The 20,869-nt window shown below is 37.5% G+C and overlaps 1 protein-coding gene and 1 long non-coding RNA gene across 2 annotated transcripts in view; both read right to left on the bottom strand.

The window, feature by feature from the left end:
- The window catches only part of LOC308184517 (uncharacterized protein), a 276,936-nt gene that overhangs the window by 220,282 nt on the left and 35,785 nt on the right, over positions 1-20,869 (bottom strand). The window lies entirely within an intron of this gene.
- Positions 2,876-8,804, bottom strand: LOC308184524. The gene is made up of 3 exons (XR_013942677.1): positions 8,566-8,804; positions 8,266-8,400; positions 2,876-6,220 (listed from the first exon to the last, which is right to left on the bottom strand). It is a non-coding gene; the product is annotated as an uncharacterized lncRNA (long non-coding RNA).

Below are 20,869 nucleotides of genomic sequence, written 5' to 3'. Positions count from 1 at the left end.
TACTACCCTGACCTAGTGTGGTGGTTTTACCCTTTTAGGCAGCTTAATTCCAGCACAACCACTCTCTCACTCCCCCACCTCAAAGACAAAGGGGGACAAAATACAATAGAAAGGACTTGAGGGTTGAGATAAGGACCCTGCTCCACGTGGGGTCCCTCCCACAGGATGCTGTCCTTTCCAAATCTGCGGGGGCTTCCCACACGCAGAAGCTCTTCAAGAACTGCTCCCACATGGCTCCGTACCATGGGGTCCATCCCCCAGGAGCAAACTCCTCCAGCACGGGTCCCCCACGGGCGGCAGCTCCCCCCAGACCCCTGCTCCTGCGTGGGCTCCTCTCCACGGGCTGCAGCTCCGGCCCGGGGCCTGCTCCTGCGGGGGCTCTCCATGGGCCGCAGCCTCCTCCAGGCCACATCCACCTGCTCCACCGGGGGCTCCTCCATGGGCTGCAGGGGGACAGCCTGCTCCACCAGAGGCCTCTCCACAGGCCGTAGAACTTCTGCTGCATGCCTGGAGCACCTCCTGCCCTCCTTCTGCGCTGACTTTGGAGGCTGCAGGGCTGGTTCTCACTCCTCTCTCCCAGCTGCTGTTGTGCAGCAGTTTTTTCCCCTCCCCTTTCTTAAATCTGCTCTCACAGAGGTGCAAACAACATCACTTATTGGCTTGGTTCTGACCAGTGGCAGGTTCCTTTTGGAGCCGTCTGAAACTGGCCCTTATCTAATATGGGGCAGCTTCTGGATTGTTCTCACAGAGGCCACCCCTGCAGCCCCCTGCTACTAAATCCTTGCCATATAAACCCAGTACACCTGGCTACTCCCAGGCCCATCACAGGAGTTATCAGCCCAACAGAGACCCATTTCCACCAGCCCAGAGGAGCACGGGGGCACAAGGGCAGGCAGGAACCCAAATTATGGACTCCAAGGAACACACACACTGTCCAGATGACTCCCAGGAATGTCCCAGCTGAGTCTCAGCTCCAGTGTGTCAAGCTGTGAAAATGAGAAGGTGAGAAGCTGTCCGGATCACCTTTTGGACTAAGAGCATTTTGGGGATTGCTCAAGATTTATTACGGGGTGTTTAAAGGAGGAACCCAAGTTAGGAAATTATGGGGATTTAGGGGATTTGGGGAGGAACGAATGTGGGAAATAGAAGAGTAAGGGGATAAAAAGGGCTGGTTGCATGTAAATAGTTGGGCAATCAGTACATTGTCAGGCTATGTCTTGTTCCTGATAATCTTTATCTGCTCTGTTTTATTAAACTTCTTTGTAACTCTTTCTTGGGTGAGGGATTCTCTGTTCTGTGTGCATGTGGGATGGAGTCTGTGGTGTCAGCAACTGGAGCGAGTGTGAGGGAGTGTGTGAGTGCTAGTGAAGATCAAGCCAGACTTGCAAGCAGGTGACGTGTCCTGGGAGCTTTGGGGTGAGTAGGCCTTCTAAAGGACAGATCTAGGTATAGAATGCCTGTGTATCTCTGTGGGTGAGAGCACAAGGGAGCTGTCTTTTGGATCGGAACCAGGAGAGTGTACATGTGATGATCTGTACCAGCAAAGGAAGTGGGGCTGCACCTTTGGGGGTTCATATGTGCAAGTGCCAACAGCTGGGGAGACTGGGATCCAGGACCAACTACTGGGCACACTGAGTTCAAGCCTAGCTTCTGGAGGGATCCACACTGTATATATGTATATATATTTTTTCACTGGTGGACCTCCGTCCTGTTCAGACCAGGATAAGGTCATTGGTGCCAGATGTACTTACAGATATACAAGTAGGTAGATATTACATGTATACATATGATATGTAGATATCTGATACAAAAATACATATATATATACATGTATATATGACGTGGTGCATATATGTGTTCTGTGTCTCCCCTCGCCTCGCCTCGCCTCGCCTCGCCTCGCCTCGCCTCGCCTCGCCTCCCCTCGCCTCGCCTCGCCTCGCCTCGCCTCGCCTCGCCTCCCCTCCCCTCCCCTCCCCTCGCCTCCCCTCCCCTCCCCTCCCCTCTCCAATAACTTCAAATACATAGATAGTGACTACAACAGGAAACATGTAGATACACCTGTTTCTGTCTGAAAGCAAAGGGATGCAGTACATGACCTTTACGTCCATTCCAGCCTTATTTTGTGTGATAATAACCTCTAATTTTACAGTATAACTACAGTTTATTTTCATTTTTCAATCCAAATGTTCATTGTTGTGTATCATTATGGTTAAAAAAAAAAAAAAAGGCAAAAAACAACCAACCAACCAAAACCAACAAAACACAAGACACACTGAAAGAAACTGCTAGAAAATATACCACTAGAGATCTTAGAAATGAAATCCACTTTTTACAGCTATAACCTCTGTGGTCTTGGTTAAGAGCTTCAGAAGACCTGAATTGCTCTGAAGTTGTTGGGATCTATTCTGCTGATATAACCGTGAACTAGTCTGGATCCCAAGTAACTTAAGATATTCTCCAGTTTATAACACATGCTGGGTGCTGAGAATGGAACATAACTTTCGGATCTGGAGTCAGCATTTAGCAGGGTAAAGTAGAAATGGTTACAAATATCTCAAAAATGTAAGCCTCCAAGTTAAAAGAAAACAGAACAAAACAAAACCTTACAGCTTCTATTTTTAGGCTGAACATGTTTAGTTCAATGCTTGTTCTTAGCAGCAATACTACTGTATGATATAAAGAGGAAAAGAGCTATACTCACTTGTATGTTCTGTAGTTCTTCAGTGCCAGTACAATTCATTGCCGTTCAGTTAATAAACTTAAACATCAGCTATATGTGATTTTATGAATAGCACATTGATGATAATATTTGGAAGAAAATATGTTGCCAAATGAGACAACCAAAAAGAAATATTGCAGTCCAAATTGCACATAAGTTTTTCTTTTTCTTTTTCTTTTTCTTTTTCTTTTTCTTTTTCTTTTTCTTTTTCTTTTTCTTTTTCTTTTTCTTTTTCTTTTTCTTTTTCTTTTTCTTTTTCTTTTTCTTTTTCTTTTTCTTTTTCTTTTTCTTTTTCTTTTTCTTTTTCTTTTTCTTTTTCTTTTTCTTTTTCTTTTTCTTTTTCTTTTTCTTTTTCTTTTTCTTTTTCTTTTTCTCTGTGCAAATAGAAATTGAATAGTATATACTTATTTTCATCTCTGTATTTAGTGTAAAATGAGAATAATAACTCCATATGATTCATAGCAGATGCTGGTGACAGAAAGCTACACACACCTGTGGTGAGTGGGATGTTGTAGTCCCACTGTGATTAAGAAGATGCATGCTTACTGCTCTGCAATGAGGATGGATTGTTTACCTTTCCTGTTAGGTCTGTAATTAATCACCCAGGTTTGATCTGTGTGATACCAAACGGTTTAGCATCCCACATTACTTAAGTAGTATGTTGGTTTGTACAATACCTATTGTTTTGTATTAAGAGATGCCTCCGTAGAGCACGCTATGATAATTCTTTTCTTACATAACCTCTATTTATTTGGACAGAAAATGGCACTGCTGTGAATAGAAAGAGATAACCAGAGAAAATATGCCTGAAAAACGACTTTTGAGTTACCATGCCTGCACTGAATAAATCATTTCCTTTTACATGCCTTTATGTACTTTATTTTAAAGTTCTGTATATAGGAACTATAGGAGTCTTAAAGAAAGAACGAAAGTTAAATTTTGCTTTCTGTTTCTGGAGTACTTTGATAGAAGAACAAATATCTGGGTTAAGTTACCTCTACCTCTATTTACTATATAACCATTTTGGAATAGCGTGTCTCTGCCAGAGCAGTGAACAGAATTAATGTCCAACCATGCCTAAAGTAAGGTCATGACTGTTGTATTCTGAGCATTCACCTGACGAACATGGTGACCACCACCGTGTTGATGAACTGCTCTTGAGAAGCTATCCAGATAATAATTAAGGGTCATTGGTTGTGGTTTTGTCTTGACTACTAGCTTAGACCATGGTATGGAACACCATCTCTTCATGAATGGCAGAGGGGTAGAAAGTTATCAGGCTTGACAAATCTTTAAAGGCTGTATTTAACATGTGATCATTCTGTGTTGTTTAGATCATCTATCTTTCAGTACATGCAAGAAAGTTAAGTGGGTTAGAAAGTGAGAGGCACTCAATATTCCTTTACTTTTGTTATCCACTTGGCATGACACAGTCTTGAAACTTGACTGGTATCTGAATTAAAGCTGTGTATATAATTATACTAGTTCATCTCAAAACAGCAAGGTAATCCTTGAAAAAACACTGCTTTGTGATTTGCTATTTTTCAAATAACTGCAACAATGCTGAATGATTTTTTTTTTCCCCACGAAGAAAGAAAATTGCTCTGCTAAAAAAATCTTAAAACTCTTTTCTGCCTGCTGTCTTTTTGAAAGCATTAAATGAAAAGCCAGAGCATTAGTCAAATGAACTTATGATGCCTCAGAAGTAAAGTATGATTGTGTTTACCATCTGAGTTGCTTAGTCCAAACACTTACTTGGAACATATCTCCCCCATTCCCCTGTCCATACAATGGATATGTTAGTGTTCCCCAGCTTCTTCTTCTCCCATACCTTGCTTTAAATGTAAAGGTAATTTGTGTTTCCCCTAACACTGCAGTTTTGGCAGGGTTGGATCAGGGGAAGGAGAAAGCCGGTCTCCTGTGACATATTGCCTTAGTTTTGTTCCAGAAGTGAGAGGTCTTTGGGTGGTTTGCTGATGCATATATTTTTTCCTCAGTTGAAAATGTAGCAGTAATCAGAATCAGCTATGGACATAAACCATGGGAACAACAGAGATTGCATGATGCGTACAGTTCTATGCTGAATAGCTAAATTATATATTTTGAAGAGCATCTCATTGCTGTCAACTTGTGGGACAAATTCAGTCTGCAGACCCACAAGGGAAGATAGACACCATTCCTTTATGCTCATCCATCTTCTATCTGCCTTTGTGCAGTGTCAAAGTGTTTGAAGTAAAACTCCTGAATTGCTCATGAAGTGAAGGCAAGATGTTCACTATGGTGCTATGATATTGACATTTGCAAGTATAGAACAAGAACCTTGTACTGGCAGTATTTTTTCATCATCCAGTTATAATGGAAAAAGTAAAATGTTTTTCTAACTGAAATGAGACTTTCAAGTAGACTTTGAAACACGGAATTTCAGAAGTAGGGGATTACACTGATAGCAAATAATGAAGACTGCACAATATTAAAATTAATATGAAAGTGTTAAGCCTAGTGCCAAACATCTGCAGAGTCACTCATGGTGTTAAGAAACCTGCTATATTTTTCAGAATGATGTAAATTTGAAGACCTGACAGCACATAGCACAGTTACACTTGCCTAGATGATTTGAACTATTATTTTCATTATCCAGGAGTAAAATAAGGCTTTTTTTTTTTTCTTCTTTCACGAAACTAGTATCTACTAAAGCTGCGGGTAGGTTTTAAAACTGGATCTTCAAGAGAAACACAATAATAGGATGAGTCAATGACTTACAGTTTTCTGAATCCTTGATGGAGAACTAGTGTATTTTTGTCATCTTGTTCATTTTCATGTTCTCTTTTCTTGTACTTTTTTAATTTCCTTGGCCCTTCCAGAAAGAGTGGGAAATTCTTTTCCTTCCCACTGAGTCCAGAGAGACACCTGATTCTTATCTCATTGCAATTTAGAAGCTGGTAGGTGTGCTAACAAGTGTCTCGGAAATCCCTTATGTGAATCATGCTATTGTTGGCACACAGCTGTTTTACAGGGCAGTAGAGCTGTTGCTGCTGCTTGAGAATGTTAAGCATTCGACCTGAATCACTGAGGATTCTCCCTAAAGTTTTTGATGATGCAAAGCCCCTTCATACTCATCCTTGTACTGGCTATTACTTTGACTAGAGAAGACAGCCCAAGGCTGTAACATACATTTGCCATGTCCCTGCATTGTATTAAAGAGATGTGTCAGATCAGCTTTGATCTGTTAGAAGGCTAGATGCTGAGGCTCAACACGGAAGGGTGAATAAAGAGCTTGTTCGGAGATGCGTACAGCCCACCTATCACTCCATCTTTGTCTATCGTTGACAACAACAGCACTGTAGTTGAAAAGGAATGGAAATTTCCTGAGCAAAAATTGATTGTGTTGTTTATTTATTTTTTAACCAATTATAATGAAAGTGCCTATTTGGCCACTTATTTTAGAGCCTCCATCTTCAGTGGCTTGTTTCTCTTCTTACAGCTCTGGGATAGGGAAAGAGGCTGAAAAACAAAACAAAACAAAAAACAATGGGGAAGACAGGGGACTGTGCATCACAAAGAAATCACAGTCTGAACAACAGAATAAAGGCACATTTCAAAAGATGGTCCTATAGAATTTGTGCATGTGTGCACCTTTGTGTGTGTGTGTGACAGGATGGGGAGTGGGTTGAATGGAAAAGGGACTCCTTTGAAGCCCCACAGTAAACATGTACCTTTCTGACATGTAGTCGGTAGAAGGAAACAGAGAATTGGAACAGGACTCTAAATTGGATTCTCTGAAGTGCACTCCAGAGATTTCTTTTCTTCTCCTTTGAACAAGAAACCCAAACTTCCAATTTCAGTGCCTAAAATTAGGCTATATAAATCCCAACTTCAGATATTGAAATCTCCATTTTTAGAAGCACTATCTTTCGCAAAATGTTAGACTTGAAATACTAGGTATACCTGGTGCATTCACAAACAAAACTGACTCATCTGTACAAATCCCTGGGAGCCAGGTATGAACAGATTTTCCCATTAAAAAATCATTTTTTCTTTCTTTGCACATACCTTTAATGGGTAGCTTTGTTCATGTATATACACAAGAACTCACTTGCAGACTGAATGCTTGTGTAGATTTCATAGCCTAAAAACACTTCTGCAGAGTTATGAATATTTGAAAATGTATCTCTATCACTGAGGTGAACTTTTATTCCATGCATTGCCCTGATGATCAGCAATTGCTGTTGTGCAATGGAAATAGCATTTTTCCCCTGCAATGCTACCAACCAGAAATAATGTAACATGTTATAAAGGGACTGAGGTATCTCAGATACTTGGTGGTGTTTTCCAGGAACCACTTCAATTTTACAGCAATTGTAATGTCATTTCCAGGAGCACCTTTCCCTATGAGCACAAGGACTGCAGTACTGATACTGATCAAGTAAGTTTGACAACTGATAAATACTTAGACACAAATATATGTTTGCCTAGCCCACTAGATATTGCATATGGATCCAGAAGTATCAAATGAAGACCCCCAACTCATCTACTATTAATACAACACTCCCAGTACTTAACATTATTTTCTCACGTGTTTTCTCAGAAGTGAAGGTGTTACAGAACTGAAAGGCTTATGAAGTCAAACAGTTCATCTTCCCAACAATACAGGAGTGCTCTCTGTTGTGAATATTATAGTACATTTTCTGGTGCTTGATCTGTGTAGATTTTGAACTTTCCTAAGAAGTAACATTGGGACTTTGAGTTTGGGAGACTATCAGCTATGTAACAGATCTCACTATCCAAAAGCATATATGATTAATATTTTACTTAAATATTCATATACATATGAAACTACCACTCTTTTTATTTTTTTTTTATTTTATTTTTTTATTTTTCATCTATAGGGGTAGAAGTGCAGAAATCACTATTTGCAAATTGCAATAAATAGGAAATATTTGTAATATTTTCAGTGTTATTCAACATGAAATACTTTAAGGTTCTTAACAACCTTAAGCCATATAAAACCACTTACTATCATTAAGCTTTTGTGCTGTAATGTAAATATATTATTGTTGACTGATAATTTCATTTGAAATGCTTTTGTATAGCTAACAAAGCCCACTTACATCTACTTATACATACCTTTTGCCACATTTACAGAAAAATATTTATATATTTACAGAAGAGGGGAAAAGGGAAGAGGAAGTTAAACTTGTCACTTTAATTTTAGATCTGAGTAACAATATACATATATATTTTTATATATATATAATTAATCTTTACATCTTTCTGTGAAATCATTCTTCCATATGCCTGCCACTGTTTCATGGTATCTAGATCTTTCTCAGGTTTTTATTTCAGTGTAGGATCAATTATATTTAGTTGGTGTTGGAAATTTTTAACTTCATTTTTGCCCTGTCACATATTTTATTTCTTCTATATTCCTTCTGTTTCAAAGGAGTCTCTCTGAATTAGGACATATGACACAATTCTTCTATCTTTTTCTGTAATGATGTTCATAATTTCATAACTTTGGATTGAAACAAAACAAGCACAGTGCTTACCATTTTCTGTTCTACAGACAATTCTGCATGGTTCAGGTCTCCTTTGGAAACAGTAGAACAAACTCTTTCCAGGAAATTCAGTAGAGCAGTTCACCTCAACTAAAGTAAGTGCAGCAGCTTCAATTAGTACTAAAGCTAAAGCAAAACAGAATTAGAATAGTTTCAGAAGTGGAACTTGGCAGGTTGGTTAAACTCGTAATTGAGCTTAAAGGTGAACTGTGAGGGGAAAAATGGTGCTCTTTACTGCTTATTTTTTATAATAAAGAAAAAAAAAGAAAAAAATAACTCAAACTTTCATACCTTCTTTTTCTCTTCTCTCAGGTAGCAGAATTACTTCTCACTACTTTCTTGGGGATAGCAGGAAAAATCCTTGGAGAATTTGTACAACGCAGGCTTATGAAGCTTCATAAAGCTGTAATGTGAGCATTGAAATTCTGGTCAGCGGCAATCTTAAGCTATTATTCTGCAAATGTGTTGCTATAGGTAGGCAGTCAGACCCACTGTTCTACTGTCTGTGACCCATGCTGGGCTTACTCAGGTGAAAAATGGTGATGCTATTCAGGTGGCTGGACCAATCATCACCCCCTACGCAAAAGTTACCACCACTGACCTGAGGGTTCTGAGCACTCTTGCTTTATTTTAATGCTAAGGATAACACGTTATTGTAAACTGCCCCTACCCTTAGAAATGATTTCACTATATATGATTCATCTGTAATGATAATTCCATATCTATTGACAGGTTATTTGAGTTACAGTCAGAGCACAGTATAATTTTTGTGTGACTATTAACTCCAATATGCAGTGGATGCAATACAAAAAAATATGAGAATATGTTGCAGGACTATGCTCCTTCAGCATTCCCTCTGCTTAAAATGATCTGAACAATCCATGTTTACTGTCATGGATATTCACAGAAAGAAAAAGGTAAGTTGCTGCACCTGAGAGTATTTCTGGATATTTTATGCACTTTTTCTGTAACATGTAAGATTCCTTCATATTCATGCACTTAGTTTGAATGAAATGTCAGAAGAAAAAAAAAAAAGGAAAAAAAAAAGTAATTATCAAATCAACTCCTTGCACCAAAATCTTATCTGTAAGAAATTTAGTAGGATCTGTACTTCAGAAAAAGTATTATTGACCTGGACTGTGCAAATGTTGCCTGCTGAATTGTGTGTTCCTTCATTTTGGATACAGGTATTTCATAAGATCCCCGATACCTATGAGACTCACACGGTAGTCCATGATTAATAGTTTTAAATGCTACTTTTGGCACAGGCTATTGATTCAGCAAGACAATCAAAAGTTACAGCATGTGCATAAAGAAAGGTCAGTTTTACTCTAATTTTACTATTGCTCACTGTCACTCTGGAAACCGTTCATGGCGGAGGCCTTCAGGTGCTAATAGAAGAGAGAAGAGGCAATTTTAGTATCTTGTGGGTCACCTCCTTCATGGTGATCTTTACTTGAACTCATAGATTTTCACGTTCAAAATAAATAGCTTTTTTCACAGAAGGCTGCACAGCCATGCAGAAATGTCAGCAGTTTTGCTGTGGCTTTTCCTATCCATGTTGGTTCCATACATTATGAGGAAGAAAACTTGTTGAATTACCTATGAATATAAATATTTGTGGGAATAACTCCCTAACGGAGCTATCCTGTTCCTGGTGCCAGGGCTGTGAGGGCACAAATGAGCCTGACTGTCCTTTCCCGGGCACCCAGGGCTCTCCCAACCTACCCACAGCCCAGTACCCTATGTGAGCTGCTGCCCCAGCAAGGCTGAAGCAGGGCCACTCTCTAGGTCCCCATAGACCTGCCATGGGCACTGCTGAGCTAGGCCCACCTGCAGGCCCATGTCCTGGCCTTGGCTTGTCCTGTTTCCCAGGGATGTGCCTGAAGCTCAGTTCTGGCACTATCCCAGTGCTGTGCCCCTGGGTGGAGTGGTTGAATGGGCCCTGGCTGCGTGGCGCTGCCCAGATGGCCCTATGGGGTGTCCCCACAGCGCTGAGTCCCAGGGAAGCCCCTGGGCCATGTTGTGTCCTGACAGCTGGGTATTGCCATCATCACACCTACCCACATAAAATAAGCTTACAGAATATATTTATTCTAACAGTGCCAAGGTCTGTTTGCTGCCTCTGAGGGCACGTGGTGTTGGCACTGCTGAGGTTTGTATATTTCAGCTGCCTCAGCTGAAAGGCGGTAGCTGTGCCAAAGTGTCATTTGGGAATATTACCTCTTGCTTCTGCTTTCACCAAACCATGTGGTGGTGTTGTCTGGAAGAGTGCTATATATCTCAGACCGAAACTGCATCATGAAACGTTCTGCACAATAATAATACAGTGAAATTCATTACTATTATTATTATTTTTAGGCATTAATATCAATGTTACGATCTAGTTCTTGCTAGATATTAGAGCTGGATGCTCCTGAAGAAGGCAATTAAAAAAAAAAAAAAAAAAACAAAAAACAGACGCTGTCAATGAATACCTAATGCAGTGATGTCCTTTCAACATGAGAGATCAACCGGTGTGTTCTCTGGTAATGGTGTTAAGAGCTGAAGCTTATAGCTATATTTTAAGTGCAATAAAACTAACAAAAATAGGGTGGAAGAGAAACTTTTATTTCTCTCAGGCAAACTTCACTGGTTGATGACTGCAATCAGCTACTGGTCTCCCAGCATGCTAACATCCATATAGCTTTTCTGGAGACATGTAGATATTTTAATGCTTTTACAAAAGCCTCTGATCACGTATAACTATGCTGATTAGTAGGATATGCTAACTGGTCACAAAAGCATTACTAAAGCTATAAAGCCCAAGAAAGTTAGGCCTTGAATATTATAGGTGTTCATACACTTTCTGCTTCGCTTTTACTTCCAATCTCTTTTCAATTTTTAATTTAATAGGAGGGAGGAAAATGGAAGCTGTCATTAATAGGAACATGCTTAGTGTGAGGATATACTTTTTTATATACATGCATGAATGAGGTAGGTTACAATTGGAAATATGATGAGCTGCCTCTGGGAGGAGACTGTTTTATCCTGAGCTTAGCTGACCTGTTAAACAGGCTGGATTATTACCACCTATTATACTGTGTGAGGTTTGAAAACTTATTTTCCAAAGCAGACTGCTTCTGATACAGCCAATATTTTATGCCACAATTTTGTAGCATTCAGCCTGGGAAAATTCAACAGCTAAAGTGATAATAAGTCTTCAGTTACAATCTTGGTGTTTTGCATCCTTGCAACAGGAAAAACAAACAAACAAAACCATCTCTTTCTCTCATTGAAAATATGTGGTTGGTTTATCTGAACCAAAATACAAAATGCATGTGCATATGTGTAGGAGCCTGGACAAAGTCCACTTGAGCTGGAAAGTTAGAAAGGCAAATAGATTTGCTTCCCCCAAGACTGTTTTCAAGAATGTGGGGACAAGAGCCTAAAACATTTCCTTAGCTATCATTCAGCTATCATTCATATACGGAGAGTCATATATTTAGAAACTCCTGGAAATGTAGCTGTTTCCCTGAGCTGAAGTATGACCTGTTCATGTCATTTTAAGCATTGCAGTGATTCCACAAAAAAAATTGACCTTCTATGGTAGAATTTTAGGATTATGATTAGCGTTTGCTATACACACAGTCTGTAGAAGACAGGATGACTATTATAACTTTGAAATTTCTCCAACTGTAAACCTTTTCTTTTGTGAGGTTCCTAATGTAAATTTTAAAGTGTACAATAACCACGGAGCTATGATAATTTATATTAGTCAAGGGCTACTGCTTGGATAAAACTTGAAAGGAGGAAAAGAACACTTCTAGTAAATTGCCTTAATATTCCTGTCACAGATGGGCAAACTATTAGGGGATGAAATAACAAATATGTAACAGAGATTTGAATTCTGCAAAGATTTCTTTTCTTGTTTGTTTGTTTTAAATACCATTGATTGCTTCCTTAAATTCAGGAAAATACTGCTGTGAATGAAGTTAAATATGTAAGTGTAAATCACTCTAGCTTTGAATCCAGTCATATGGATAGTAACTTATGTGTGGGTTGCAACCTTTGATTCTCTCCTGATTTTACAATTATGTTATATGCTTGACAATAACATTGTAGGCTTCAGAATGAAATTATTAAAGACTGTAAAGTTTTGATCTAGATTTCTTTTCACTCTGAAATGCTCTGCAACATTAAGAAAACTAATCTCAACCCTCAGGAGCTGGATTGTAAAAGTAAAATTTCTAATATTAATGTTAATTCCTTTGAGTTGAACAGATGAGTGACTGTATGAGAAGCATTCCTCATGCGGTGATGGGGGAGCTGATGCTGTTTGACATCTTAATCAGTTAGATCGCTGACAGGATGGAGCATACTATCATCAAGTTCACAAGATGCAAAATTAGTGTGAGTAGTCAGGACAGTGCAAAGCAAGGCTGCAATTCAGGGGAACTTTGACAAACTTGGAGGAACAGGCTGACAGAAGCTTTATGATGACCAGCAATGACAGATATTAGTTAATAACTTGACTTATAACTATTTATGGCATAATTATATTCTGAGATGAAATTCTCTATTCCATTTCATTGGAAATTCAATAGTTATGTGTATAAATTCCATCTCTCAGATGTTTATAAGGACAAACTTAGAGCTATGTAAGAACTTGACCTCTCGTTTGTAAAATTTTATATTTTTTAAAAGATTTATACAGATGAACATAAGATTTTTATTTTTTGTCTAAAAGATAATCATAAACAATATGCAGCTTGATTTACAAAACAAACAAACAAAAAAACAAACCAACCAACCAACCAAACAAACAGATTTACCAGACTCACTTGCTTTACAGATTTTCTAACTTTTTGAGTGAAGGGAAATGACAGATGCACTGTAGTTCAATTTTAATAAAGCTTTCAGATCTCTTGCAAAATTTCACCCTCAGATCAATTTGTAGATACTGGGGTATGAATACTGATAAATGGTTTGAAAAGGGGCTGTAGAACATTAAATGGAGATTTTTGATAAGCAGCAAATAATAAGGCACCAAGGTATATTCTAAAGGGCTACCCAGAAGACCTCCCAGGTCTGCATATCTTCAGTAGTTCAGAGGTAGAAGTCAGCAGCAGAGAGTGCAATGCTCAGATGAAATTTAATCATGATGGGCTGTGAAAGGTAAGGAGTTATATTGATTTGACAGTCTGAAGACAGAAACATAAAAGTTGATAATACAATTGAGCAGCAAATAAATAAATCAGGCTAAATTAATTTCAACATGCATGTTCATTTCACAGCTCAGGAAGGTAAGAAGAGTCTGTGTATAGATGGTCTAATGCTATTCATGTGGAACATTGCCTAGAGGTCTGGACATTGCATTAACAAAGACATTGACAATTTGAAGGGCATTCAAAGAAAGACAACAACAATTAGGACAAGGTGACAGAAATTGATTTATAATGAATGATTAATGGAGCTAAATATTTTTGTTTTCCTCAGTATCAGCTACAGAAAAAAGATTAATACAAATATTTGAACTGGAATCATAATCTTGAAATAAGAACTCCTTCAAAAACATAGAATTTTATAGTTAATTTCTTGACTGAATTTTATGACTTAACCTGTCTCTAGTCCTGAAGAGGTACACATGACAGAGAAAAATTATTTATGGGAGATTTGTTTCTCTCTCTTTTTTTTTTTTTTCCTTTTTTTCTTTTTTTTCAAACAAACTTTTTAATTTATACTTATGAACATAGTACTATGTGGATGCAAACAAAAAAAATACTAATATGAGGTGAATTAGAGGGAACTACAAATTGAATTATGTGGATTCAAAAGTGTAATCTTTGTTAGTTACAGTTGTGAGCACAAACAAATTGCTTAGAAATGTAGCAGGTGAAATCTTATTTTTAATTTACATAAGCAAACACTTTAGAAGATTGCCTCCACCAGATGTGTGAAGTTTAGTCTTCCCTAAGATTAAATAAAATGCAAATATAGCCAGCTTTCATCACATTCAGTAAACATTAAAATTAAGATAGCAGGAGCAGAAAAAATAGAATATTTATATTTCTGAGCACCTTCATTTTCAACCTGAAGATGAGTGGTATCACACCATCATGTGTCCTGCTTCAAAGGCTTTTAAATATAAAGAAGTATGGTAACTCTCAAGTTTAACTGAAATATGTTCTCTCTTGAGGATTCAATCACCAGTTGATTTAATGTTGCCTATTTAATCATATTATAAACTACTTCAACAAGATGCTTGTGTAATTGCCTTCTTAGCAGAAAAGGATAAAAAGCATACCTTGCAATTTTGGTTGTGTTAAACAGAATATTACAGTCCTGTGAACACCAAAAGGTTTGTCAGCATTTCCATTATCAATCCCTATGTTCAGAGATTAAAAACATGCCCATAAAAGTGTTGTACTAGCTGAAAATTCCCATAGAAAGTCTCATTCTGGAAGTAAGCTTCCTCTCCTCCACCTCCTCTACATCCCCAGTTATTTCTCTTAATTTATTCTGCATTTTCATTTACTTATTTATTTCCAGTGGGCCAAATCCAGACTTTCCTGGCCATTTGCTTGGACACTACCACATCCTTTGCTTGGTGGCTTCTGTTGTCATAGCTGTGCTGTTTCATCCTCACTTAACTGCTATCAGGAAATAAAATTGTCAGGTAAAGAAACAAAAACATTGCATTCATAAAAGGAATAGTGTAAGATGATAGGGGAACATGGATAGGCTAAGAGCTTTATTCCAGTTTCCTGAATCCGAAGTCCTAGCCCTTTCTCAAAAGATGGAGCTGATGAAACAATTTTTGCAATGTTATATCATGAAACTAACCTCTGCAGCCTGCAAGCCAATAGAACATATGGCCTATTGAATTTAATAGGAGTCTTGCAGCTGAAAAACCTACACAGAGCTTTGAAAATTTACCACTACATGCCTGACTTCTATTCATAAAAGAAAAGGTTAGAATTAAAGTTAATTCTCCAGTATGCATATGTCTGTAAGAATCCTTCAGTAATGCAGTTTTTAAGTTAAAAGACTTTTAAGTCCAAAGTCTGCAAGCCAGCAAAGAAAACAATTGCTTACAAACCTGATGTCAGAAATCTGCTCAGTAGCCAAAAACACCTGCTTTATATGCTGTGTGCTCTTTTTGCTTTAGACAAAGACAGTCCCACACTGAAGAGCTATAAACTCCAAAATGAAACAAAATGGTTGTAGTCTGAGAAGGTCTGTGAAAAGGCAAAGTGCACACATGCTGTGCTGGAAAAGACACTTCTGGCAATGGAAAAAATAGAGGAAAAATAGATTGGCTGTCAGTAGGTCTAAGTAATTATTGCAATAAATCCGTCGTTTGGGATGGTGAAATATAAATTCTGCAGTGGGTGATTAAACAGGCAGAGGACGTCTACAAACAACATGAGGATTGTGGCCTTCCACACAGGCTGTGAAGAGTTCAGAAAAAGCATTTCTATAAACCAAGGCTTTTTTCTCTCACCTTTCCCAACAGAAAGGATGCCCTGCATTTAACCCTACAGGTTTCAAATGTCTTACCACAGACATCACAGCTGTCAGGTAGTGCATTAATAAAGATGGATTTTAAATACCCACGTCTTGGGTTATGTAGGGCATGAGTGCAGTTCTTGCTTTATCAGAAAATTACAGAGAACTATCCATGGCGTTAATAATAATTTTTGCATTTCAATGCTTTATTTATTTATTTTTTTTCCCTTTGCTTGTAGAAGGCCCTTTTGAAAAGGCCTCAACTGAAAGTAAAAAGTAAATAAGATAAATGGTCTAATGAAGTTTATGAATTACTTCTTCAGAAGTCAGCATATTTAAACTGGTGGAAAGGCTGTGTCAGTAACTGCATTTAAGGATAAGCAGAATACAATCCAATTATTAGTCAAGGCAAGCACTTTATTATTCTGACTGCTCACTTCAGTTTTCAATTATTTTACATTTAAAATTAAAAGATGCCTAGTTTTACTCATCTGTCCATGCTGGTGACTTGGTTTGTAGAGAGAGTGAGAGAGATAAGTGTGTTCTAAAGTCTGTGGGAGGTTGGTAGTCAGAGTTGCTGTTTGTATTAGCATTACCGAGAAACACAGATATAAATTTCTGCATGTTGTGATAATATGAGCTTAACAGGAGAGAGAGAGAGAGAATAGTATGCTTACTGAGCTCTGCATGTATTCTTCCTCAATTCATGTACCCCAGAGGATTTTGCTTCCATTTTGCAAGTAATTTTTTTCCCATTAAAAGCTTTTAAAAAATTTGATTTTGAAAAGCTAACACTTTCTATTTGTTTGCCTGCTACTTAGTCACTTGGAATTTAATTTCCCAATGCTGAATTTTCTCTTAAGGTACCATATCTTTCCTCTCCTCCTCATCCTAACCCTAAAGATTATTAGGTTTACATTTTTTGTTGTTGTTGTTTGTTTTAGGGAAAAAATATATCAAGTGCTTTTCAACGATACATATTGGAAACTAATCCCATTCTTCTGAGTGCTATAAGAGGGATTTCAGCTGTGGATACTTTAATGTCTACTTGCCTATCAAACACTTCAGAAGTTTATGTAAATGTGTATTGTTTCTCCACTGTGAAATAGATTATTTTTCCAGATATTTAAAAACTGAATGTACTATCAATATGTATTTTCCAGTTTTCCCTAAACCTAATTGGAAAAGGAAATAAATCACTCACCAATTTATTTTTAAGTTAGAAAATTAATATTTGTAAGTTCTTTAGAGCAGGAAGCAAATTTTTGCATTTGTAACACCTTCTTTATTAGGGCCTTTGGGTATTATAGCAAGATAAACACAAAAAGATAATGTGAGGGATGACAGCATTTTGCTGGAGGCAACTACATATTATTGCTGTGGAAGGAGGATTTATGAAAAAGTGAAAGCATGTATGCATCCTGTATTTTAAAATAAAGTTTTAGTAGTGAATTTTCAAGTGCATATTCATTAAAACCTAGCAAGTGCTGGAGTTATGTATATAGATTTTGCAAAGAGAGAATAAATTAATTGATTTATTCCTTTTTTTTAGGTCCCTCTTCTCTCTTTGTCTGTTGTCTGCTTGAAAAGGTAGAGTCACAAGTTTGTAAGTACAAAGGAAAAAATAAAATGTTGCCTGTAGAGCTCTCATCAAAGACTTGCTCACACCAAATATTCTAATGAGAAGTAAGTGAACAATGATTTAAAACATGATAACAAATATGTGATGAACTAAGGACAGCATAAATCAATAATTGCACTCAAGCTTTGTAGAAATTATACCATCCTAGATTCTAGCAGGAGACAATTTGCTGCAGCATTTTGTGAACAGAGCTATCCTGTGGGATCAGGCTGCAGAGGACATTTCAGTGGGAGGAAGAGAGCAGTAGGAAGAGCAGTATGATTCATGTTCAGCATCTCAAGTGGAGGATAGAGCACAAGGATTGAATAATGAAACAAAGACGAGATATTCAGCATGCCAGGAAGGTTTCTGTTAGAGAGCTGTTAGAATTATTTAAAAAGGTTAGTCTATGAATAAACATGCTTCATCAAGGTCTCTTACACATGCAAAGGGAGATGCTAATGAATAATAAAAGAGTAATGGGGACTGGCGAAGAAATTAATGTTAATCTTATCCAAAGCAGATACAAATTAATATTGGAGAAACATTTTTGTAATCACTTCTCAAGGCAAAAATTCAATTAATGTGACTGAATCAATATTTCAAATCTCAGTCCCTTGAAAGTATACTTGTCTCTCTTCATATCAGCATGCTCTCCTGTGTGATCAGCCTGTACTATTCAAGTCAATACTCAGGGAGACTTCTTAATGGTCTGTTTTTGAGAAATTTGGTCCAGTTCTATAAACTACAGTGCTGTATTTCAAGCTCGCCTCAGGGTATGTTTCTGTTAGGAAAGCTCAGTTTACATAGGGTAATTACTGTATAGAAAATAGATATTTGAGCCAAACAATGTTTTGCCTTGAGCTTCAGGGTTTTTACTTTTAAGTCTTTTTCCCCCAAAGATTAGCTAGTATCCTCTCCTCAGACAGGATGACATGTATGACATTACATATATGTAATATATGACATTACACTTCAGATTATATATGGAAATCAACATCTTTTATAATAGTGAAATAAACCCCTAAAAAGAAAACAGGAAAACAAAACACAGAATAAAACAAAACAGAATAAAAGGTGACTTCAGAAGAAACAACTCTACTTGCCTCAACTTACTGCAGCATGGCCATCTTTATACATCTTTGATAGGCAACCTCCCTCCTTGTGTATAACTGAACTTGAACAGCAAAGATATCTTCACAAAGATCACAGGAATTATGACCTTACTGGTTCTCTTCAAAATGTATCACAAAATGATTCCTGCTTTCCATTATTTTGTCTTTTCTCTCCTCATTGGTAAAGCCACTAGATAAGTTTTTCAAGCAGTAAGTGATCTTTCTTGTATTCTATACAATATAAATGCCTGTCATATTTTGTTTAAGGTGTCAGAGCACTGGGAAAAGTTTATGAAACTAAATGGACTCCTCGAATAATAGTTTTGCAGCCCTGGTAGATTGTGTTGTTTATGTTGTGATGCCTTGACAGGTTTATACAATCAGAGGTTCTAAAGCCACCATCCTGTGATAGATTGGAACAGCTTGAAGCACGGTGCAGTTGAAAAATAGCCTTGTGGACTCTTGTTTTCAAAACCAACTGGTGACCCGCTCAGAATCATCCTATTAAAACAACTGCATGGACAATCTCACTTCTGTACTTTTAATAGCTAGGATATCATTCCCATAATGAAAGAAACATGAAATGGTTTCCACCGCTGAATGAGTTCCCTGGAGATTCTGGGATTTGTCTCATTACTTAAAGCTTTTCCATCACCATTGCAATGCCTTTTCTCATCTTTGCTTCTCATCTGAGTGGAGAAATTTCTGTCAACAGCTTTAGTCTGACTAAACTGGCATAACGCTGAAAGGAGAATATGCAGTAGATAAGATTACTTTTTTTTTTTTTTTCCATTTATGTAGAAAATTATACACAGTGTCCCTGCTTTAAAAAGGATTACTATACGATGTGGACAGCATTCTGCTCTCTCATTAGAAGAGACAGAATACAATTTTATTTCTCTAAATAAGTCTGGGTTAGGCAAGGAGATCAGTAATTTCAATGCTGCTGCATTCACAATGGAAAAGAAATCATCACTTGTGCATTCTTATCAGAAGCCTTAGGTAACTTCAGCATTCAGTACTGATCAGAATAACTCCTTGCATTCTGCAACCTACCACATGCCTCAACAATTTTATATGCAGGAAGGAATAGCAAAATAATGAAATAAAATATTATTAAAGTAGTACTATTGAGAGGGAAACAAAAAGAAAAAAAAGAAAGAAAAAGAAAAGGGAAAAAAAAAAGAAAAGGAAAAAAAAGGTGAATTTGGGGACAAAGCTTCCCCAAATATGTCCTTAATTTCCCTCTTTCTCCCTTTCTAACATAGTTTTTGAACAGCTTACAGGCCAGGTATGATGAAGATTTTACTCCGGCATATTCTAGAGACTAGGAGTTGATTTTGGAAACTGCTTCTGGAGATCTTTGGCTAACTGTAGCTGAGCCAAGAGGGATCCCCAGGCTCAGAAGCAAGCCATGACCAGTGAATTTCCTTTGCAAATGTCTAAACTAGGCAGCTATCACATGCATCTTCTGCCCTTTCCAGATTTTTGTACTTCTGTGGAACTTAAGGTAGGTTTGAGGTTGTGGTTTTGTGTCTTTGGCAGCCTATGGCAATAGGGTTGTGTATTTTCCATCCATAGTAGGACCTAAAAGTTATGTTGGCAGACTCATTTTCCATGGACCACAACATAAATTAGGCATCTAAATTACATGCTCAACCCCATGTCCCAGAAAAACAAAACAAAACAAAACAAAACAAAACAAAACAAAACAAAACACATTAGTTTTCTATTGGATCTAGGCCTTACATCTCTGATTTATGAATTCAAGTGTAAACCCTGGATGATTTGCCTTGCCATATAGTGAATGGAACAGAAAGGAAAATGGTTCCTTTCTATTTTCTGTCACCAGGAACAGGACACAGTGCAGAGCAATAACAAAGGATCTACACAGATAGAAATGGAATAGGAAATGAAAGGAAAGAAAGAATATTATAATTCAAATATTTTTTCCCATGTAAAACAGATGCAACCATTGGCCTTTAACAATTGCTCTAAAATTTAAAGGGAGTTCAACCTCTAACACATCAGAATCCAATATAGCAAAAATTTATTGTGGTATTAAGGTATGCTACTCAGATACATATTTTGAATTTTAATGTGTCTCTTTTCGTTTACTGAGAATGTTGCTATGTCTTTCACACCACAGCACTGTTCTTCAAATGTTGTTATATATCATGCCATTGCATACTATGCCCCCATTTGGATACTAAGGACATTTAGCCCTAAGGCATTTCTATACCAATTATTATCAAGTCACAGGAACCATGAGACCCAGCACAGTTTTCATATAAATTTAGCAATTAATTCAATTTAGAACAATGACAAAATAATTTGGAAATGTCTGAAATAGTATAATGCAGAAATA

This window comes from Anser brachyrhynchus, assembly GCF_964034855.1.
Source record: "Anser brachyrhynchus genome assembly, chromosome: 1".
Taxonomy (NCBI): Eukaryota; Metazoa; Chordata; class Aves; order Anseriformes; family Anatidae; genus Anser; species Anser brachyrhynchus.
This window is presented reverse-complemented; position numbering and strand designations above follow the sequence as displayed.